Source organism: Watersipora subatra, chromosome 9 (assembly GCF_963576615.1).
Source record: "Watersipora subatra chromosome 9, tzWatSuba1.1, whole genome shotgun sequence".
Lineage (NCBI taxonomy): Eukaryota > Metazoa > Bryozoa > Gymnolaemata > Cheilostomatida > Watersiporidae > Watersipora > Watersipora subatra.
The window spans coordinates 25500544-25524814 of record NC_088716.1 but is presented as its reverse complement, the minus strand read 5'-3'; the positions used below and the strand labels follow the sequence as shown (position 1 = coordinate 25524814).

Here is a 24271-nt window from a genome sequence, read left to right as displayed (position 1 = left end):
ATTTCTGGTGGTCTCAGATATATGAAATTTCGAGCCATGTTAGATCTCAACCTAAATTACATTAAAGCACAAAAAAGTGAATTTTGAAAAACTTGTCAGATAGGGCGTTTTGCTTGCTTAGGGCAGTATAAAGTTATGATAATGTATTATTTTCATTGTAATTAACAAGTTGATGCATTTTAGTTGTAATTTGAGACGGATTGAAACTAGAGGCTGAGTCATAAGTAAGTGACTCGAGTAAATGAAACCCTTTAAATTCTTGAAGCTTTAAAATCTATGTTTCAATTTTGTAGAAGAATATCACATGAGATAAAATATTACTGCTTCATGGAATTTTAGTAATGGGAGGTATGGACACGGATTTGCTGAAAAACCTAAAAACATCAGGCATCTTTTGCATCAATATTTAATCTGCATAACATATGTTTGGGCTATTCAAATTGTTTTGCTTATTTTGGTAGAAACCTGGTCACCGCATCCAAGCACTATATCCACCAGATGAAAAATGGTACGAAGCACAGCTGGACACTTTCTTGAAGGGGGTATGTTGTTGATTACCGGTTAATTTACACAAGAGCGAGCCACATTAATAAAAGTTTTATTTCACAAAGTTTATAGGAAATAAGATTACTGTAAAACCTTTGTTTGAATGCCATGGCACTGCAGTTTTTAACCCTTCTAATTATAGTGGCTAACAATTGTCGATTGCGCTTCATAGTATATGTTCAACTTTTATTAGCTTCAAATTCTATCTAAAACACTTTTGTTATAGATTTTATTGTTCCAACACGTTTAAAAATAGTACTATTCAAAAAACTTAATGCATTCCTACTTCGTGCATTGCTAAAGCTATGTGAAGCTACGATAACTTCGAAGCTCGAAAAACGATGCTTTGCCATGTTCCTTACTCTTATGAAACTATTACTTTGACCACCATTGGAGTCACTATTGGAACTGCTACTTTTATTATATGTGTAATCACTAAAACCTGAATCGGTCATCAACAATCATCAATACTGTCATCAAAATAAGTAATTCTCTGTTTTTCAATTCTGGATGTACTTGCGAAAGCTATAATAGCACTAACTAATTTGAGAATCAGAAAGAATCTCAAATTAGTAAATCAAGAAACCTAAATGTTTCTTTTCAGGTTGAAAAGTCCTAAACAAAAATTTCAAATTGCTTTGTGAGTTTAGAGTAATTTTACAGGGAAATCTTCGGACAACACTGTCAATACCATAAAAGGTCTTGTACTACAACATAATATTATTATGCTTTACTATTTATCTTGAGGTGTTGACTGATGTTCTAAAAAAAGAATCAAGGAGATTGACCAACCAGAAGCTGAGATATAGCCTGCCAAACCCAAGTCTACCAAAAAACAAGCGTTTTGGTAATCATCATTATATGACGTATGAAATCGACTTGTGTGCCATTGGTCAATTAAACCAACTAATGTGCTCTCCTATAACAATCACGGCCTTTTAATTGGTTTAATCCCTGAAAGTATAGAACAATCAAATTGGGCCTCACAATTACTGCTCTGAGAATTCCGAACCAGTCCCTCTGACGTGTAGATTAGTTTTAGCATAAAATGATTACACGCATCTATCATTTTGCAACATTTCGCTATCGTGCTAGTTCAGCTCAGTTTTGTTGTTCTCCCACTTAGCTTCCTTATTCAGACTCATCTTTAGCGCTGTTCAGATTTTTTTAACTATAGCTAATAAATGGAATCAATTAAATCAATCATTAATCTTGGTTATCAATTGGACTTTTGTACAAATTATATTAGTTACATCATTTATTCCATACACAGTTATATTATTATTTTGTATAATATACATTATGATAATTATATTAATCATAAAACTAATTACAGATAAGATAATAGATAAATAGAAAAATCAAAGTAAAAACTATCATTTTCTTTTCATACAGCAAGAGCAGCACGGTCAAGATATTCTTTTTTTAAATTATAGCTATAGTGAACTTACCGTCTGTTAATAGTGACGATAGTCATGATAATCTACTGAATGCTGCAGTAGGTACACAGTAGAAAAATGATGAATGAACAAAAATCCACAATCCTATTTCTTATTCTAAACAAACTGCAAATCGCGGATGTCGCATGTAGACTATACACAGGCTGTTCGTTGAACAGAGGATCTTCGGTTATCAAATTTTAACTCAATCTCTTCAGATCCGAAGAGATCGAGTTAAAATTTGACGCACAATAGTCAAAATCTGCTCTTCTGTTTTGAAAAATCATGGCGAGGGGTTGTGGGCGAATGCCTTTACCACACAATGTTTGCTTGATTTTTCTGAGAAACCAGAGCTAGTCTGTAAATTCTTTACTGTCGCGAGAAGCGTTTTACATCTCGTAGCCTAAAACAATCATTATATGTAACAGTGGTAAGGGTGCGCAACACCGGCACATGACCAATAAGTCGATTTCATATGTCATATATCTCCGGATTTTCGAAGGGTTTTCCTCTGATTCGTTATTAGGTAGACCTGTGTTTGGCTGGCTATATCTCAGCTCCTAGTGGATCAGTCTCCTTGATTCTTTTTTTAGAACATTAGTCAACGCCTCAAGAAAACTAATAAAACATAATAATATTATGTTTTCGCTATTCTTTAAGCTATAGAATAATTAGCGGTACAAATATTTGTATTTCTTTTTGAATGATTTGGTGAACTTTGATGATTCAAGACAATGAGTTTGGCGAATGATATATATAAGATGCTGCTGAAGTTGCGCAATGACTTGCTTTTAATAGTTTGTTAGAAATTCAACTCAGGGCTTTTCATTGTTACCTCAAAATGTTGAAACCACCTGATAGGAAGGGTCAGAACACTACTAAAACTCATATTTGCTCAAACCTGAAATACAATAGGTTGCATATAAATTGCAATACAAAGACAAAACTGCAAAACTATTGGTAAAAACATAAATAGCAATATATATTATTATTTTTGGCCTTCGGTATTGGACAGCATTTATGCAGTTTGTTTGCCGATGTTAACAAAAGTTTTACTAATAAGCTACATAATTTGCTAAATTACTGGTGTCAACTTTAAAAATTAAAACAAATGTAATGTTAGCACTTATAAAATATTCTACAAACAACGTAGAGAAATTTTTGTGGCATATGACTTCAATTGAATAGTTCCCTAAAATTGCAATTTGTATTTGCCCATTTTAGTACTTTGAAATGTCAAAGGAACTCATAATGAAATCCACTTTAATAGAATTTAAAGATGCTCAAAGCGGACGGATGCTATGTGGACCAACAATAAAAGGTCACTCTGTACTATGGCTAGTAAGTAGTTACATGTATTTAGATTTTGCATTGATGCTTTCAATTAGATAGTGTAGGAAATCTATTTACATTAGCTAAATTACCCTCATGTGCAAGACCCGGCTTTGTTTCCTAGCCATCACAACATTATGCCAATGCATATTATAATTCATTGCTTTGTTCAAAACTGATTTCTGAGCCAAAGGTAGTTTTAGCAGTATAAGAACATGTACTTCTTTTCCTATGGGTCTACTCACTGTTTTGTAGCAGCAAAGGCAATTGTTTTTTAAAAGGTCTGTAAGAATTTTATTACTTATCTTGATTTCCATTGGTGCTCGTAGCAAATATAATTTCAGTACAATTTGCATCAATAAAGTTATTACCACTTGTTTCATAAAGTATTTGGAGCAAAATAATATTTTAGGTGCAAAACAAACATTTTTGCTGCAAGCTTACCAAAACAAAATAAAACATTTTTTATGTTACATTTTAATTAAACACCAGGTTCTATTCAGTTATTGCTGTCCGTACTCTGGCCTATGTTGGTAAAACTAGTTACCAAACCAAATTTTAGTTTTTCCGCTCTCCGCTCCAGAGTATTTAATCAACTGAGCTAGTTTTTACAACAGACCTGTATTACAAGACAAAGAATGTTCATATTTATTTTGAATGATCAAAGTAAAACCTAATCTTCAATAATCCCATTGAACTAGTTATGCAAGCAAAATGTTGAGTAATTATGCCAGGTATTCTGCTGGATTAACTAAAAAAATCAGAAATTCACTACACAATAAGAAATAACTTTTTTTGGGTCATTTTCCAAATTTAAGTGAATGTGTCTGAGTAGAATGTTTTATCAATTTTTTGACAGTTCAGGGCATTATTATTACTGGTAAAATGTGAATAATAGGACTCAGTATTACTATTCATCAATAAAACCACCCAAAGTCGAGAGATCTAAAGTTAGAAAAAATTTGGTGCCGTGCTAGGTTCAGCCCGACTGATCATCGCTAACAATAAATTGCAGTCAAAAAGAAGTTTTGAACAGCGAAAATGCTCTCAAGTTAAAATGTTATTGTATTTTTATTGGCTCTTTATGTGACATTAATTTTTTTCCTGGGTTCTACATAGACACAATGGGCTTGTTTGGAATCTACCCAGTTTATGGTGTTGTGGTATTGCGCAGGTTTTGCAACCTGACACTCCATTCCCGAGTAGGAAAATGTTTTTACTTAACGTTCTAAGAGTGGCTTAAGATGAATAGAAAGAAATTGCTGTTATTGTATGTTAGATTGAGTAACTAAGTATGTTGTGCAAGTAAATCATATTATTACTGTAGATAATATGCACAGCAAGGAAAAATGTGTGAGTTTCATTTTAGCAATCACAGTAACTGAGTTGTGTCCATGCATTGTTTCCAACTAATTTTTTTAAGTTTTTGTATGCAGTGCAGCAGCGATATGTGACTGAATAAGAAACTATAACATAGATCATATTTATAAATATTGAGTTACATTATTTGTTTATTTTAATGAGTAGAAAGTTATGCAGTCTAAAAGAAAATGGAGCGTTCAAAAAGCCATGATCGGATGATTTATGCAACCTACCAACAATGTCAGAGCTGTATACTGTTAAAAGAAATTGGTGTTTGAAAATTATAATGATGACTTATGCCCGAGCCCACAACTTACTCAAGAAGCTGCAAAATTAAACTGGCAGCAGGGTCTTCTTGTCGTTGAGGCTTTTGTAATATCGCATTAAACTTGACGTCTGAATAAATTTACTCCGTTTGGCGACTAAGCCACAACCATTCTATGGTACTTGACTAGTTGAGCTTTTTGGTATCAAGCATGGTGGCTGTTGTTGTTTTATATACACATTTATGAAACCCTACCTTAAAGTTTAACATACTGTACAATATGTAAGTTTTAACAACAATTAAATTATTTCAGAAAAAAATACTTGGAAATGTGCAACAGAGGCCGGTTTGCCCACAACTCATGATTGCACCAATAGGCAAAAAGATATAGTAGATTCTATAGTAAAATGTTGTGAGTGTTTTTAGATAATTTTGTTACTTTTCTGATATGTCATAAGTCAGAAAAGTCATTATGCGTATAAGTTGCTAAAAGAGAACAAGGTTTTATGGCCTCTTAGCTAATGTGTGCAAGTTATGTTACCTTCTTAACATAGTACATAATCGACCATAGCCTTTTTGAAGTATGTACACTGTATACGTCATAGGTACCTCTAGAACCTATATTTAAGTTAAATAGCTTTTTACAAATGTGAAAGGTATATCGCTATAAGATACAAGTTGTATAGTTTCATGCAACCTTCTGACTAGTACATAAATTATGTTTGTTAAGTAATAATAACAGATAAATAAGTTATAGCAACCTACTAAATGATATATAAATAGCAGCAACCTCTTAAATAATATACAACTCATAGCAGCCTCCTAACTGATATATAAATAATAGCTATAAACTATGAAAATTCAAATTATAGCAAGGTCTTAAGTGATCTATAAGTGATAGCATCATCCTAAATTATATGTAACTTATAGCAGCCTCTGCAATGATATGTAAGTTATAGCAACCTCCTAAATGATATATAAATATCAGCAGCCTCCTAATTAATATATAATTCATAGCAGTCTCCTAACTGATATATAAATAATAGCTATCAACGATGGAAAATTCAAAATATAGCAAGGTCTTAAGTGATCTATAAGTGATAGCATCATCCTAAATTATATGAAACTCATAGCAGCCTCTGCATTGATATGTAAGTTATAGCAACCTCTTAAATGATATATAAATATCAGCAGCCTCCTAATTAATATATAATCCATAGCAGCCTCCTAACTGATATATAAATAATAGCTATCAACTATGGAAAATTCAAATTATAGCAAGGTCTTAGGTGATCTATAAGTGATAGCATCATCCTAAATTATATGTAACTTATAGCAGCCTCTGCAATGATATGTAAGTTATAGCAACCTCTTAAATGATATATAAATATCAGCAGCATCCTAATTAATATATAATCCATAGCAGCCTCCTAACTGATATATAAATAACAGCTATCAACTATGGGAAATTTAAAATATAGCAAGGTCTTAGGTGATTTATAAGTGATAGCATCATCCTAAATTATATGTAACTCATAGCAGCCTCTGCAATGATATGTAAGTTATAGCAACCTCCTAAATGATATATAAATATCAGCAGCCTCCTAATTAATATATAATCCATAGCAGCCTCCTAACTGATATATAAATAATAGCTATCAACTATGGAAAATTCAAATTATAGCAAGGTCTTAGGTGATCTATAAGTGATAGTTTCATCCTAAATTATATGTAACTTATAGCAGCCTCTGCAATGATATGTAAGTTATAGCAACCTCCTAAATGATATATAAATATCAGCAGCCTCCTAATTAATATATAATTCATAGCAGTCTCCTAACTGATATATAAATAATAGCTATCAACGATGGAAAATTCAAAATATAGCAAGGTCTTAAGTGATCTATAAGTGATAGCAACATCCTAAATTATATGTAACTCATAGCAGCCTCTGCCATGATATGTAAGTAATAGCAACCTCCTAAATGATATATAAATATCAGCAGCCTCCTAATTAATATATAATCCATAGCAGCCTCCTAACTGATATATAAATAATAGCTATCAACTATGGAAAATTCAAATTATAGCAAGGTCTTAGGTGATCTATAAGTGATAGCAACATCCTAAATTATATGTAACTCATAGCAGCCTCTGCAATGATATGTAAGTTATAGCAACCTCCAAAACAATTTATAAATAGCAGCAGCCTCCTAAATAATATATAACTTATAGCAGCCTCCTCACTGATATATAGATAATTGCTACCAACTATGTGAAATTCAAATTATAGCAATTTCTCAAGTGATCTATAAGTTATAACAACATACTTTATTATATGTAAATCAGAGCAGCCTCTAAAAGAAACAAGTTATAGCAAACTCCTTAATGATATAAGTTATGGCATCTTACCAAAGGGTATGTAAGCTATGCCATGCTATGTAATGTATCCATTCTAACTATTACATAAGTTACAATGGTAACATTCTAATTTATGTGTAATTTGTAGCAATCTGATAACTGGTAATCATTATTTTTGCTTACTCATTGAGTTATGAATTATTTTACCTTCAAATTGATATGTAATTTACAACAACCATCTAGACATTCTCCAAGTTTTGACAGTTTTTCTAGTATGCATATATACAAAGTATGATAAGGCGATGAATATATATTGTATGATACCATATTCTCCTAAAATTTCCATAAAAATATATAATAATTAGGAGGTGAATAAATATATATATATATCTACAATGTAGATAAATTAGACCATATAGGAGGCTTACCCATATATATTTGCGTTAACTCCTAATCCCTTATATTCCGAAACCTCCTAACTGGTATATATTTATTCAACTCCTAACTCGGAAATATGGGTATATATATATATATATATATATATATATATATACATATATATAGACATACATTAGTAAAAAAAAGTTTGAATATCTACTTAATTTTGTATGTCTATATACCAAAATGACTACACCATAACCAGCAAGGAATAGGAAAAAGCAGTAAAGTATACCCCACTATTAAAAAGAATAGATAGAAAAGAATAGAAAGTGGACGATATAAGAACAACATTACCATCTAACGTACATATAATTTTATCTATAGATAATACAAGTAAACCTACCCACCACCTGAACAGAAAACTATAAACTTTGTCATACAAAATGACGTCCCTAATTGTTATCATTGCTTTAGTTAATATCTGTTATTATGTTCAAGTCGCAGTATTACAAGAATTACAAGTACTAGCCTCTCTATTCTGTCAGTCTCTTGCAACTATAGATGTCATAATCACACTTTCACTTAATCTGAGCTTTTTATGTTCAATCAAGTTTTATCGAGTTTAATCTTATACATACGTACTTACATACGTATGCACATACGTACGTACATACATACGTACATACGTATGTACATACGTACATACATACGTCCGTACATACGTATGTACATACGTACGTACATACGTACATACATGCGTACGTACATACGTACGTACATACATACGTACATACATACGTACATACATACGTACATACGTACATACGTATGTACATACGTACATACGTACATACGTACATACGTATGTACATACGTACATACGTACATACGTATGTACATACGTACATACGTACATACGTACGTACATACATACGTACATACATACGTACATACATACGTACATACATACGTACATTCATACAAACATACATACGTACATACATACGTACATACATACGTACGTACATACGTACGTACATACGTACGTACATACGTACGTACATACGTACGTACATACGTACGTACATACATACGTACATACGTACGTACATACGTACGTACATACGTACGTACATACGTACGTACATACGTACGTACATACGTACGTACATACGTACGTACATACGTACGTACATACGTACGTACGTACATACATACATACGTACATATGTACATACATACATACGTACATACGTACATACGTACATACGTACATACGTACATACATACATACATACATACGTACATACGTACATACGTACATACGTACATACATATGTACATATATGTGCATGTACCTGGATGTGCATGTACATAAATGTGCATAGGCAAGTGTTACAGTATATGATAAAATATAGTCAAATGTTACAGTATATGATAAGGTGTAGTTAAATGTCACAGTATATGATGAGATAATCTCAAGTGTTACAGTATATGATGAGACATAGTTAATTGTTTCAGTTTATGATGAGATCAAGTCAAGTGTACAGTATATGATGAGACATAGTTAAGTGTTTCAGTTTATGATGAGATCAAGTCAAGTGTACAGTATATGATGAGACGTAGTCAAGTGTTACAGTATATGATGAGTTATAGTCAAGTGTTACAGTATATGACGAGACATACTCAAGTGTTACAGTATATGATGAAATAAAGCCAAGTGGTACATTCTATGATGAGATAAAGCCAAGTGTTACAGTATATGATGAGATATATTCAAGTGTTACAGTACAGGACAAGACATAGACAAGTTCTACTGCAGTATATGATGAGATGAAGTCAAGTGTTACAGTATATGATGAGGTATAGTCAAGTGTTACAGTATATGACGAGATAATGTCAAGTGTTACATTATGTAATGAAATAAAGTCAGTGTTACAGTATATATGATAAGATAAAGTCAAGTGTTGCAGTATGTGGTGAGATAAAGTCAAGTGTTACAGAATATGATGAGATATAGTCAAGTGTTACAGTATATGATGAGATATGGCCAAGTGTTACAGTATATGATGAGACATAGTCAAGTGTTGCAGTATATGATGAGATAAAGTAAAATGTTGTTAAATATTAGACCCTGCCAGTTAAACCCTACTTTGTTAAACAACTTTGTTATCTTTATAAAAATACCTACATTATTGCACTGACTTTTGACAACAGTGAGATAAGTAATGATAATAATTATTACAATAACTACATGCTGTAATAACGTAATAATAACAACAATTATAATAATGATATTAATTATAACATGTTTAAAAGAGTTCATCAGGTTTTTACTATTCACATGACACTTTTTGTACTTTCAGACACAAATAAGCTTATTGAATAACATAAATATCAAACTAAAGACAACACAACAATTAACTCTGTATTTGATTGCATGAAGTGTGTAGGCTGCTATTATTGAATTTTCCTTTGAATGTTGGTGATTGCCATCTATTGTGCTGTTAACACGATATGTTAACACTGTTAACACTGTGACAGTACATGGCTACCATGTTGAAAGAAAATATACTTTTATAGCGTAGATAAAATGCTGAAACATAAATAAATTAAAAAAAACTATTTACACAAAACATATGACATGAAAGAATAATATTTGGCTCACAATTAAATCTTGCAATGACATCAAAATCTTTTAGTCAAAATAATCACACCTTTTATCAAGGTTCTTAGCTTTTGTGTATTTTTTTTAAACTAATCTTTAATTTAAAGCATCTTAAACTTTAATGAAATATAAGATAAAACAAAATATAAAACAAAAGATTTTAATAAAATATGTAAATTATGTAATATATATAATTATAACACAAATCCTATATTTTAATAATGTATAGGATATTATATAATATGATATACTATATAATATATCATAGTATATAATATTACATCCTATATTTAATAAGATGTTATAATAAATACAATACATATTATATATAATACATATTATTATATTTTATGAAAAACGCTTAAATAACAATCCTTGAATAAAATAAATGTTTTATAGGTCTCATGATCTTTCATGGTTTGTGTCCTCATTTTTAGCAGGACAGTAACAGGTTTTCAAATCATTTCAACTTACATGATGTGAACAAGTTGCATACAACATCTAGCAACTATTTTGAAAATATCATTGCTATCTGCTTTAACACTTTTCTACCTAATATGTAAAACATTTCTAATTGAAGTGAAATTACTGCCAAGAAAATTACATATCAATAAATATCAAATGATTGATATTAATTAAAAACTTACCTTGTTAAAGTCATCAACTTCGAAAGAGCCATCAGCTCCCTTGTAGAAAGCAACTCTGCAGTTTTGGTCGTAACTAATGTGTTCTTCCTTACAGTGCCTCGCGTTGCGCGTTCACAACTCGAGTTGCACAACTTGAGTTGCACAACTCCAGTTGTGAACACGTAACGCGTCTTTTCAAAAGTAAGGTGCAATATATTGGTATTACGGTAGCATAACCGTAGATCGGGTTATATTAACAATGGTATATCAATAGGCACTCGTTAGCTAATAAAAATTAAACTATGTATGTACTGTAAAACTAGAGCTAATAGCGAATTATACTGCGCCGAGTTTGCAACTCGAGTTGTACAACTCGAGTTATATTTACCAACTCGAGTTTGAAAAAATAACTCGAGTTGTACAACTCGAGTTACACAATTCGAGTTCATCAAAAATCCAGGCCGAGTTCTTTTAACAGCAACTCGAGTACAACAATTCGGCTTGAGAACATCTCATCATTTCATTTTCTCTAGCTATATTTTCTATATATGGAATTTATTTTATGGATCATTAAACGCCGTTGAAATATTTTCTATGTTCATTTTCAGTGTTCATCAGTTTTTTGTCAGGTTCTAGAGAGATAACTCTTTTTTCATTTGAAAAAGAAGTGGCCTACCTCCCACATAGATTGTTTTTTAGTTTGCTTTTTACATTCTACAATTGTTTGGTCTCGTTATATTTATAGAAATAAATATGTGCAAACATCGCCAATATATATAATTTAAATGTGTCTATATATTTAAACTATTATTATTAAATTTCTGTAAATGTTCTGTAAATGACACACCCCAATTACTCACTTTGCTTTTTTACAAACCCATGTTAGTTTTGCGTATAACACAGCTCGAGGTAATCATAAACCCAGGCCGAGTTGTACAATTCGGCAACTCAAGTTGGACAACACGGCAACTCAAGTTATACAACTCGAGTTGTGCACTCGAGTTGTACAACTCAAGTTGTGAACGCGCAACGCGAAGCACTGTAAGGCGCCATAACTCCCCCTTTACAATGCAACAATCGAACGATTTTTGTCGGTACCAACAGCCAATCACAGCGCTTCGCCATTCTGACCTTCACCCGACCACGCGAAGACGAGTACACATAAAAATCAACGCGCTTGATGTGGAAAATTATATACTAGTACTGTAGTAAATTTAGTCGGTGGTGCTGCCGATGTAGTAAATTGGCAAGAAAATTACGAACAAGGCTTTCCGCCACTAAAGCGAAAGAAAACTCGTTATCAGATAGTGGTGGCCCTGAAAAGGGCCGAAGGGGTGCGAGCACAGGTTATAGTGCTATGTGCACTGGCGAGTCCACCAGCCCTAGAGGATCCGTGTCACTGAAGCAGGGGGAAGCCTCCGGAGGTGGCATTTTGGGGCGAGTCACAACGGACTCCACAGATCAGCGAGGTGTAGGAGCCTGGTCCCGTGACGGTCGCCGTCTAAGTCTTTTGGACTCCCTGGAGTGAGGTCTGTAGGCTTGCACTGGGCGAAGCTCGGGTCGCCGTTTGTGGGGGCGCAGAGCCCAGCTCTCCCTCCCTTCGGTTTGGGTGCCAACAGACCTCCGAGTGAAGGAGTCTTTATGTGCAGCTAACTTCTCACGTTGGTCAAAATAACAGTCACACAAAGCGCACCTATGTACATGCATGCGTTCATGCCGCCGGAGTACGCGTGGCTTGTCGGTAGAGAAGTCACAATGCTTGCAATTGAGTGCCATGTTGGATGGTGCCTAACAGTGATTAACCTGGGCTTATATATATAATTGAATAATTTAGATTGTGACGTAAGCGAACGGTTACCAGCGCCCAAAGCGCTCGCTAGGATGAGAACAGGCTTGACTACGCCCGCTACATGGATTATAAGGCAACCGCTTTCTTCGACTCCCAAGCAGAAAATTACCTAAAAGTAGAGAAAGAAAATTTGTTGATCGTTTGTTGTAGTACTATCTCTTTTTCTCTATTAACTAAGGCATTACAAAAATGTTGCCGGATTTTTATGTCTTGTATTTACGTGTAATAGCAATTGTTCTTGTAAAAATTTGCTGCTTTTTTGGCCTACAATTTCAACTGCCTGTATCCACCAATGATATGCTGTGTTTGGATCTGCTAGCTTATATAAACAGTTGCTGGTGCATTTGAAGAGCAGTGTAAATTTGGCTAGCTTGGTGTGGCATACTACAACATTATAATAAAATTATTTAAATACAGCACACCTTCTTTTATATCTTAGACAGCTTGGCTTAATAGTGGCGCTGGTATATACATATACTGTTATCAGCTATAGTATATAGAGTCTGTATTATCGGCTCTTGTTGGAGTTGCGCTGGTATATATACAGTCTGCTATCTGCTGTACTATATAGAGTCTGTATTATCGGCTCTTTTACTGGATTTGCGCTGGTATATACATAGTCTGCTTTCGGCTATAGTATATAGAGTCTGTTTAATCGGCTCTTGTTGGATGTGCGCTGGTATATACATAATCTGTTATTGGCTATAGTATATAGAGTCTGAATTATTGGCTCTTGTTGGAGTTGCACTGGTATATATACAGTATGCTATCGGCTGTACTATATAGAGTCTGTATTATCGGCTCTTTTACTGGATTTGCGCTGGTATATACATAGTCTGCTATCGGCTATAGTATATAGAGTCTGTTTAATCGGCTCTTGTTAGAGTTGCGCTGGAATATATACAGTCTGCTATCGGCTGTGCTATATAGAGTCTGTATTATCGGCTCTTTTCTGAATGTGCACTGGTATATACATAGTCTGTTATCGGCTATAGTATATAGAGTCTGTATTATCGGCTTTTGTTTGAGTTGCGCTGATATATCTACAGTCTGCTATCGGCTGTAATATATAGAGTCAGATTTAAAGGCTCTTTTTAGGGGTTGCGTTGTAATATCCACAGTCTGCTATCGGCTGTGTGATAGCGAGTCGGTATCGACGGCTTTTACGCTGGTAGTGCCAGTAATATAGTTAAACTGACGGAGGCTAAGCTACCATATTCAAGCCTCAGCTCCTGCTAGGCCTGGTTTGGGGGTTGCCCTGATTTTACTTCAGTACTACACTACTACTACTACTGCTCCTACTACTACCGCTAGAAGCAACTACTGAATGCCAAGCAATGAATGAATGATGAGGCAATAAAAGTCCGAGCAAAGAACTGTACGTACAGTTCTTTCGTCTGAGTAATTATAATAAATAAAATGAATAATGAAGAAGATTGAATGGTGAATTTATATTAATGGTAGTAGTAGTGTGGTGGGCGCCGGGCCAATACTTTACACTTCTTGTAATTATAAGCTTGTATATATTTTATATGTCTGTAAATATTTTATTATGAGTGTTGTTCTTTTTATTATAGCCTTGTTACTCGTTATGTTATCAATTGTCGTCGTTTATGTTGTCATAACAACGCATTAGCGGGCCTAATTATTGGCCATTTAAACATTGTTAGCCGGTGTTCCTACTCGGTCCCGTTAGCTGGAACTGGCAATTTTATTGTATATAAAGGAGCAACGCTCACTTAGTAGACAGAGCAAATGGCCGTACGCTCCTCGGCTAGGAAATTTCCTTCGCTAATAGAACATTGAATGAAATCACACGCAATTTATTTCTGTATGAAATAATCTAGATCGTGCCAAGTAAGGGCCGGCAAATTCCTTTGCAGTAGTACTAGTAGTAGTACTAGTAGTAGTCGTACAACTGGCTATTCACTTTTAATTAATTTAAATTAAAGAACTAACTTGATTTTTTAATACTCCGCGTTCACATCGTTGCTAGCCATGCTGGTTCACTATCAGAAAGAGCATGAGGGAAAGTTTAATGACAGTCTTCTAGCCTCTCATTAAACCTAGCCCTTTCGTTTCATAAACTTAGCACTGTCATTAAAGCCTATGCTCATTTATTCAGAGGCTCCTAGCTTCTGATTGGCTGAGCGTCCGATTTGTTGGTGCAATCGGGCACTGCTGGGTTTCATCGACTTTCAGATCAGTGCCGACACCTATCTTTCTGTTCACACCTATTGACACCGATTCATCAAATTTGTCTGTGCACGACAAAATCGGTGACAAAATCGGCCAGTGTAAACTCACCATAAACTATTTGGCCATTTATGGATATATACGTTAATGTAGGTGATCTAATCTGTATTCGTGTAGCTCAGACCACCCACCATGCCACCTAGTAGTAGAAAGCTTAAAAAAAGCTAAAGCCACACACTGGAAGGAGAACTTCTCCATTTGCGTCAAAGAACTAGAGACACTTGTAAATTGTAGCAGGCCTATATTGAAGGTCAAAAACAGTGGTATTTTTTTTAATTTTAAAGAAATTTATCATCAACTATATGTTACCCATAAATAGCTTTTAGCAATTAGAATTTTTCATGTACAATAAACTAGCTATTCTCAAGGCATTCATCTTTTCCAATGTAGTTTTGCTTCATAACCCCAATTTATTTCCGCTGGCAGCTTGCAAACCTTAGACATCAGGTGAGGCAAATTGTGACTCACTCCAGGAAGGCTGCTGAAAGTTTTTTCTTATATGCCAAACCAATTGACTTGCACCAAGTTCAGTGGCTTGCCCAAAGCTGCAGCAATTTTGGAGCTGGCTATACTCTTCGAGATGGTTTCTTTCAGCCTGAATATCTACACGCTTACGCCATGCTGCAAGTGTTTACACTTGCAGCATGGCGTAAACATCTACATGTTCACGTCATATTGGACTTTGCTGTGAACCTTGCAAACTTTACTATTTTTGAAGCCCATTTTGATTTTAGAATGTTGATGATATTATATTGATAGTTATATTTGATGATAGTTATACTGATGCCCAACTGGATGTTCAGTAAGAGTGCTTTCAAATCTTTGACTCCCGTGAGATTACATATTCGATGTTCATAGAAAACGTTTGGCATCCAGTCACGAGATCCTCTTAACCAAAGTCCATGTATACGTACACACATGTACATAGAGGTGCATGTACATAAATGTGCATGTACATATATGTGCATGTATAAAGATGTGCATGTTAATGCACGTGGTAACACAGTCATGAACATAACTGTACAATGTAAAATCATGTACATGACTGTACAATGTGCAGTCATGTAGCATGGCTTATTATAAGGTGAACACAGCTGTCTGCACAAAATAGTTGTTTTGCAGTATTAATGATTGCAGATTACAATGTTTTCTTGACACACTTTTATTTATTCTTTGCTTTCATTAAGGAAGTTGATTTCTGGACAATGAATGACAATTTGCTGACTCTGCAAGTTGACAATGGCGCTTCAACTAAACTATACATGGACATTCGGGTCGTTCACCTTTTGGGTAAACAACATGACAAAAAGCAAACTCGTTGAGCGTAATGCAGGTTTCGTAGAAGCCGTCTTGTACGTAAAAATTATAACAGTATGTGCATGGTTGTACACCTCCATATGCATTCCTCTTAACCTTGCCATTATCTGCAAAAAGATTTAACTCCTAAATAGTGATGCAAACTGAATAGAAATCTAAAATAGAATGTAAAAACTAAAATCATGATTTTAAGTATTAAAAAAACTAGCTGATTGTATTGTTATTGGAAGAGTTTAAGCTGCATAACTATATAATTGATTATGAAAAGGTAGAACCGAGTTAAGTCATTAAAAAGTAATGAATGAGACAAAAGTGTAATATAAGGCTGAAAATACAATACAGGTGAGAGTAGTCATTACCCAAAAGGCACGAACACAAGTTACTTACCAGCTGATGCAGAACTTGTTATGGCCATCCACCGGTAGCCATTGGTACACTCTTCATGGGCTCCATCAGGTATGAAACTGGTGTCCTCAATGTTTCCAGGTAAAATTTCAGCATTGGTTTCTACTGAGCCATTAACCTGAACTGCTCCATGGTTGGAATTATAGAGGAAAGACTCAAACCCTTGATAAGAGTTTGAATTGGCTCCTACAGGAATCACGTAACAAACCTTGTTCCCTGGTGCCCTGATGATATGAATTCCCTGTAAAAGAGACTGAATACTTAATACGTGTTGAAAGAAGTGTATGAGAAGCCGGTGTAGTTTATAGTCAATGGCTTGTTTAATCATTACTATTGTTATTATATTAAAACTAGTCACTCTTTGCTTAGAATATTACATTGAGACACACTCAACTATATAATTCCTGATTTTTGAAACTATATAATATAATTTTCCTATTATTTATGATATCATTTATCTTCAGTCATACTAAAATCTATGGTTTTTCTACTTGAAGCCTGATGCCGTACAGGATGAAAATATTCGTTGGTCATAAAAATTCGCGATTTCGCGAACAGACAACTCCGCGAATTATAAAATTCCGTGAATAATTAGTTCTATTTTTAATCACAAGGGAGAATAACTACTGCATCAAATTAAAAACTAGCCGCTAGGTTGGTTTTTAATATAAATACTAAACGTAGTTGAGTTTCAAAACATTCTTAAAATCATTGCCTGGGCTTTGAGCTAACACCATTGCAAATGCATCACATTTCTTTACAAAATTATTCAAGGTTGTCACAAGATATGCAGAATGGCGTCATCGCAAAAATAGCCACTAGGCAGAAGTACTAAACGTAGCCGAGTTCCAAAACTTCTTTAAAATCATCGCTGGGCTTCGAGTTTTATTGCCATTGCATCAAACTTTACAAAATTATTCAAGGTTTTCACAAGTTATTCGGCATGGCTTCGTCATCGCAAAAAATCTCTCCCAGTCTTTTTACATTGAAATCAACTCCATCAATCTCTATTACCGAAGTTGAAGACAATTATGATCTGGACATTATGGTATGTATTTGTTTTGCAATGCAGATACGTTTTTTCTATAATCAACTGCATTAGTTAATTCGTTTGTTTAAAAACCGATCGCTTTCATTAAATACTTCAGGTATTGTTTTTGTACTTTCTTAACACTTATTAATATTTTTTTCTTTTTTGTGTTTGCTGCAGATTGAGAATGAAACAACCTACTCCGATTACGAAAACTAAAGACAAGTAGTGATATTCACCGTGGCAGAAATATTGGCAGAGAAGCAACCAGTCAACCTAGAAGCAAAGCAACCAGGCAGAAAAGCAACCAGTCAACCCCTTCATCGACAACAAGTCCTTGATATCGCTGCAGCAAACATGATAAAATTATATATTTTATTTCATGTATAGATATATTATAATTTATTACAAACTTGAGTGTACAAATACAATGTTTCAAAAACAAATACAATTTTACAAACGATGAATGGAGTAAATATGAACAGTTTAGTCTATATGGCGGTTGTCTAAAGCAATCAAATTAAACTGATACTCTTGATAAGTGAATACTAGTGTGTAATGGTGCTCTCTGATTAGTTATTGTGGTAATAGCAGCTCTATATCGCTGTCACTGTCTTGAGTAGATGTTAAAGGCGATTCTCTCGCTACTACATGGCTGGTAAGGAAGTTATCATCAGAACTCTTCTCATGGCTTACTATTGCAAAGTTCTGCCGGTTAGCCAAAGATTCGTGCTCGTAAAGGCGTTTTTGTTCCTTTTTTAAACAGATATATTCTCTTCGTAAGTAGCTGCAGTCACTTCTACCTCAATTTCCAGACCTCCCTGAATAATTGGTAATCTTTATAGAATGACATATACCACCCTTGCAGTCAATGTGCTCGCGTGTATGATGAAAAATATCTCTCTCACACTAAAACAAATAATGAAGCGGTAAGGATGGAAAAAATAAATATTGCGTTATACCGAAGAACCAAAGTAAAATTCAGCCAATTAAGTAAATGGTTTTGAGAAAAAACTCATTACTTACCACAAATTGTTGGTTCATCAAAGGCCTCCAAATCTATGAATATTCGTGAAAACCTCTGAACGCAACAAAGAATTTATAGCTCAGCCTGATCCACCCGTAGTTGTAAGCTAAATAGAAAACAAAACGCGCAATGCGCGTAGCCGCGCATGCGTAAGGTTAACTCCATTGCTAAACGTAATAGAGTTAACTTTTCCTAGAGAGTGGCAGTTTTTAGCCGCGAATAAATTCATCCGCGAATATGCATTAAAAGACAATTTTCGCGAAATATAACTCCGCGAATAAATTCATCCTGTACGGTATTTGTTACGCTGCTTTGTTAAACAACTTTGTTATCTTCACAAAAAACCTACATTATTGCACTGACCTTTGACAAAAGGGAGATAAGTAATGATGATAATTATTACAATAACTACATGCTATAATAATATAATAATAACAAAAATTATGTTAATGACATTAATAATAACATGTTTAAAAGAGCCAATCAAATTTATACTTTTCGCATGACTATTTATGTATTTTCAGACACAAAGAAGTGTATTGCAGAACATAAATATCAAACTAAAGACAACACAACAATTAACTCTGTGTTAGATTGCATGAAGTGTCTAGGCTGCTTTTACTGCCTTTCATTTTGAATGCTGATGATTGCCATCTTTAGTGCTGTTAGCATGATACGTTAACACTGTTAACACCGTGTTAACAGTGTTAACACTGTTAACACCATGTTGAAAGAAAATATCTTTTTATTACCCAGATGAAAATTTAAAACATAAACTAATTTAAAAAAATTATTTATTTATTTTTAAAAACTATTTAAAAAAAATTATTTACATAAAGCGCATGAAATGAGAGGATAATATTTGGTTCGCAATTAAATTCTGCAATGACATCAAAATCTTTTAGTCCAGATAATCACACCTTTTTATCAAAGTTCTTAGTTTTTGTGTATTGTCTTAAACCACTTTTTTAACTTAAAGCACCCTTTATTTTAATAAAATAATTTAATGAACAAGTTGCATAGCAACTATTTTGGAAATATCATTGCTAGCTCCTATCACATTTTTCCACCTAACATCTGTTCTTTTAGCAGAGAAAAGTATTTTAAACACTATAATTTTTATGTTAAATCATTTATTTGATTTTAGTGGCTAACTATTGCCTTTTTGTTTTACATGTATAATTGTTTTATAGCATAACCTGAAGAACATTTCTATTTAAAGTGAAATTACTGTCAATAAAGTTACATATCAATATATATCAAATGATTGGGCTTAATTAAAAACTTACCTTGTTAAAGTCATCAACTTCGAAAGAGCCATCAGCTCCCTTGTAGTAAGCAACTCTTGAGTTCTGGTCGTAACTGATGTGTTCTTCTTTCTGACAAAAATAACACTTCATTTAGAATAAAGATTTAGAAGCATTTGCCCTCTAGATAGTTGTTACAACATATAACTTAATCTATGCTTGGTTTTGGTGTGAAATACTGAAATTGTGAAGTCATATTGTACATCTTTAAAGTATTGTTTACCTCATTGCTTCCAGAAGTTACTGTCACCTCAGCTTCTATGTCTACAGTTTTAGCCTTTTGCTGAGGCTGGCAACTGGCATGGCCATGAATAGATAAGTAGATCAGACCACCCACTGTGCCAACTAGTAGAAAACTTAGTACTATCAAAGCCCAACCTTGGAAGGAAAACTTGCTCCTCTGTGGCATCATCTAAAGACAATATGCATGTGCTTATTTCTTCAGCTCACAAATCGATACCATTATTCTACTTAAAAATTTTTTTGTGACAAGGAAACAAATAAATACATTTAAAGTTTTTGAATTTATTTACTAAATTTTTGAAGAATACTGTTGGCTTCATTAGTTTTCCCTTATAAATCTATTTTTCATATTACATAAAAAAGTTTGTTGAAAAGAAACCTCTGAACACGTATTCACAAGCATGATACTATATCATAACAACTTCATTATTTTTATTTAAACAATACGCAAACAGCATGTAACACAAGGTTTACTGTTGAAGGCTAAAATTCGAGGCTTTGCACTGAATATTTCTGATGTGATGAACCATTTATTTGATTGGTTAGCTGTTGCACTTTTTTGATTGCTCTGCAAACTAATTTGGAAACATTTCTGTTTGTAATAAAATTATTGCCAATAAAATAGTATATGAATACTCACTAAGCTTTTCTCATCATCTATTCTGCAGGCTGTTTACCACAAAACTGACTAGTGATCAGATGACCTACAATTTTATACTCCTGGAAGACTCAACCACATTGGCTCTACTATAAATGACGTGTTAATACTGGATAATGATTTATGCTTATTATGCTTCTTGAAATCTCATCCGATTGGCTGGAGCTTACATCAGGTTTTACTGAAAGTCTTCTTCTCTTGTCAAGCGCATTAATTCATTAGTAGCTATTTTTAATTCACTGTGTATATAAACTAGAGAGCTCTACACAACCAGGATAGTTGACAGAAAAAATTCAAATAAGTAGCACCTTACCTCATTATGCGGTTAAAGTTATTAGAGTAATAAAAATAATTTTCTTTATGATTCAGAGTACCTTAACAAGAAAAATCTTTTTTTTTACTAGTTCATCAGGAAAAAATCTGCCTAATACCTCAACCAGACAGCTCGGTCTGTCATAATTTTGATAGGGTTTTTTGAACACTAATAAAATTGGTCATGACAGAACTACATTCTGCCGCAATAACTCACCAACTTATACAGACACGAGTAGTGATAAAGGGGTGTCTGAATTATGTACACACGAAATACAATACCCGAACAGTGGTGGCATGATAGAAATTTAGTTCAGAAAAAAACTCAATAAGCAAATAGCCTAAGTCATTTCAAAATGTACTATAATAAGTGTTAATACTGTCTATTGTGCAGGAGGAAGATACATGGGTATACAACTCTAAAAAATTTTTTCAGTCTTAATTCATTTGAACTGCACAAAAACACCTTTTGCCCTGATATGGAGTTTAAAAGTTAGAATTGCAAATGTTGTATATGTCAAATAAGAGTTAATTTTCTGTCCAAAGACTTTTGTATTACTCAGGCAATGTCGGGCATTCAGCAAAGAAAAATATACATTTATAGATATATATATATATTGATAAGAGTATGAAGATATAAAAATCATAAATATATACTGATTTATATAAATGAATATATATAAATATATATATATATACATAAATATATATAAATTGATACATATAAATATGTATTCATAAAAAAATATATACAAATATAGATACTGGGATGTTTGTATATATTATTTATATGTAAATAAATATATATATATGTACATAGATATATATATATATATATATATATATAAATGCATATATACAAAGGTGTATATATAAATGTATGTATATATATATATGCATAGAGCACTCCACCCAAAATCTGATACTACTAGATTGTATCTTGATAGGAAAGATGGCGGTAGGGGACTCAAAAGTGTACATCAGACAGTGAAAGAGGAGGAGCAAAGCATCAAAGCATATGCAGCCTCCATGGCCATCTCAGATAAGTTGCTTGCTGAATATCAATCGGCTGCTCTTACAACGGACCTACATCCTGATGATGAGGAAACTGACTGGCACACGAAACCTCTTCATGGTGCTTACCACCAACAAATATCTAAGGTTGGCGATCTTCACCAGACATACATGTGGCTGAACAAAGGAAACCTAACGGCCAGTACAGATTCGCTAATCATGGCAGCCCAGGAGCAAGTGCTCCCAACAAGGCAACTCCAAACGAAAATCTATCACACTAGAGACGATCCTAGATGCAGACTGTGCAAAGATGCACCTGAGACCATCCAACACATCATCAGTGGATGCAAGCAGCTAGCAGGGAACGCATACACTGAGCGGCATAATCATGTCGCAGGTGTTGTGTATAGAAGTCTATGTGATGAGTATGGCCTTAATAAACCACAACACTGGTGGGAAGCTCCTGGTAAGGTCAATGAAAATGACCGCGCTAAGATCCTCTGGGACTTCTACATCCGAACTGACAAGCATGTTCTAGCAAACCAACCAGATATAGTGGTGGTAGACAAAGAGAACAAGAGGGCTACTATAATAGATATAGCAGTACCCAATGACTACAATATAGCCAGCAAAGAAAAAGAAAAGGTAGAGAAATATCTCCCTCTTGGAGAAGAAATTGAAAAATGCTGGAATGTAAGAACAACTGTAATCCCAGTAGTCATTGGGGCACTGGGCGCAATAACACCGGCACATAAAATGTGGCTTGCCCAAATACCAACAACAATCAACTCAGGTGAGTTGCAGAAAGGTGCGCTATTGGGAACAGCTAAGATCTTGAGGCGAGTGCTCAAACTCCCAGGTCTCTGGTAGGAGACCCGAGTTAGAGCAGAATTTACCACCCATACAGGGTATCCGAGGTGAGGAAACAATTTATATATATATATATATATATATATATATATATATATATATAGATATATATATACCTACAGTAGTGTAAAAAGTTTGAATATCTACTTATTTTTGTATGTCTATATACCACAATGACTACACCATAGCCAGCAGAGAAAGCAGTAAAGTATATCCCACTAGCATAGAAGAATAGAAAGTGGAAGATATAAGAACAACAGTACCATCTAATATACATATAATTAGATCTATATATAATGCAAATAAACCTAACCACTACCTGAACAGAAAACTATATACTTTGTCTTAAGTTGAGATGAACTTTCACAAACTGTTAGCCGATTTTATTAGAAAGCATAGATATTTTCTTTGTCATTTGCCATTATTTATGATTTGCGAGGTGATCTAACTGCCAGGACTTCAAAATTAAAATTGACAAAACTTCATCACAATTAAAATGCTCAGAAGAAAAATTCATGCAATATGATGCATCTAATACTATAATGTACTTTGGGATACTATAATATAATTAGTATTAAAATCTTCAATTTTAATACAAAAACTATAACTGCTGGTAAATATTGTGAGTTGGGTTCAATAGAATATAATAACATTACCACTAGCGAAAGGCCAGAGCTGTTAGTGAAATCCCTGATCACCAGGAGGTAAACTGTCAGCCTACCACTTGTAGGGTGTAACTGATAAGCACCTGGACATTATTTCATGACACAAAGCTCTGCCAGCTAGATGTTATGTCACAACACAAAGACCAGCCTAACGTTATGTCATGACACAAAGCTCTACCGGCTAGACATTATGCTATGACACAAAGCTCTACCCGCTGAGCTGGCTCTGTCTACTTACAATCATAATAAGTATTGTATCATTCATGCTTAAGTTTGTCTGAATGGCAAAACTATGTGGCATTAAAATGATACCAATAATAGCTCTATAGCAGGGTTTC

At 33.9% G+C, this 24271-nt stretch overlaps 1 protein-coding gene and 1 long non-coding RNA gene across 3 annotated transcripts in view; both read right to left on the bottom strand.

The window, feature by feature from the left end:
- The window catches only part of LOC137403662 (uncharacterized), a 109719-nt gene that overhangs the window by 76653 nt on the left and 8795 nt on the right, over positions 1-24271 (bottom strand). The window lies entirely within an intron of this gene.
- On the bottom strand, positions 16959-20490 carry LOC137403665 (uncharacterized). The gene is made up of 3 exons (XR_010979601.1): positions 20395-20490; positions 20154-20243; positions 16959-17048 (listed from the first exon to the last, which is right to left on the bottom strand). It is a non-coding gene; the product is annotated as an uncharacterized lncRNA (long non-coding RNA).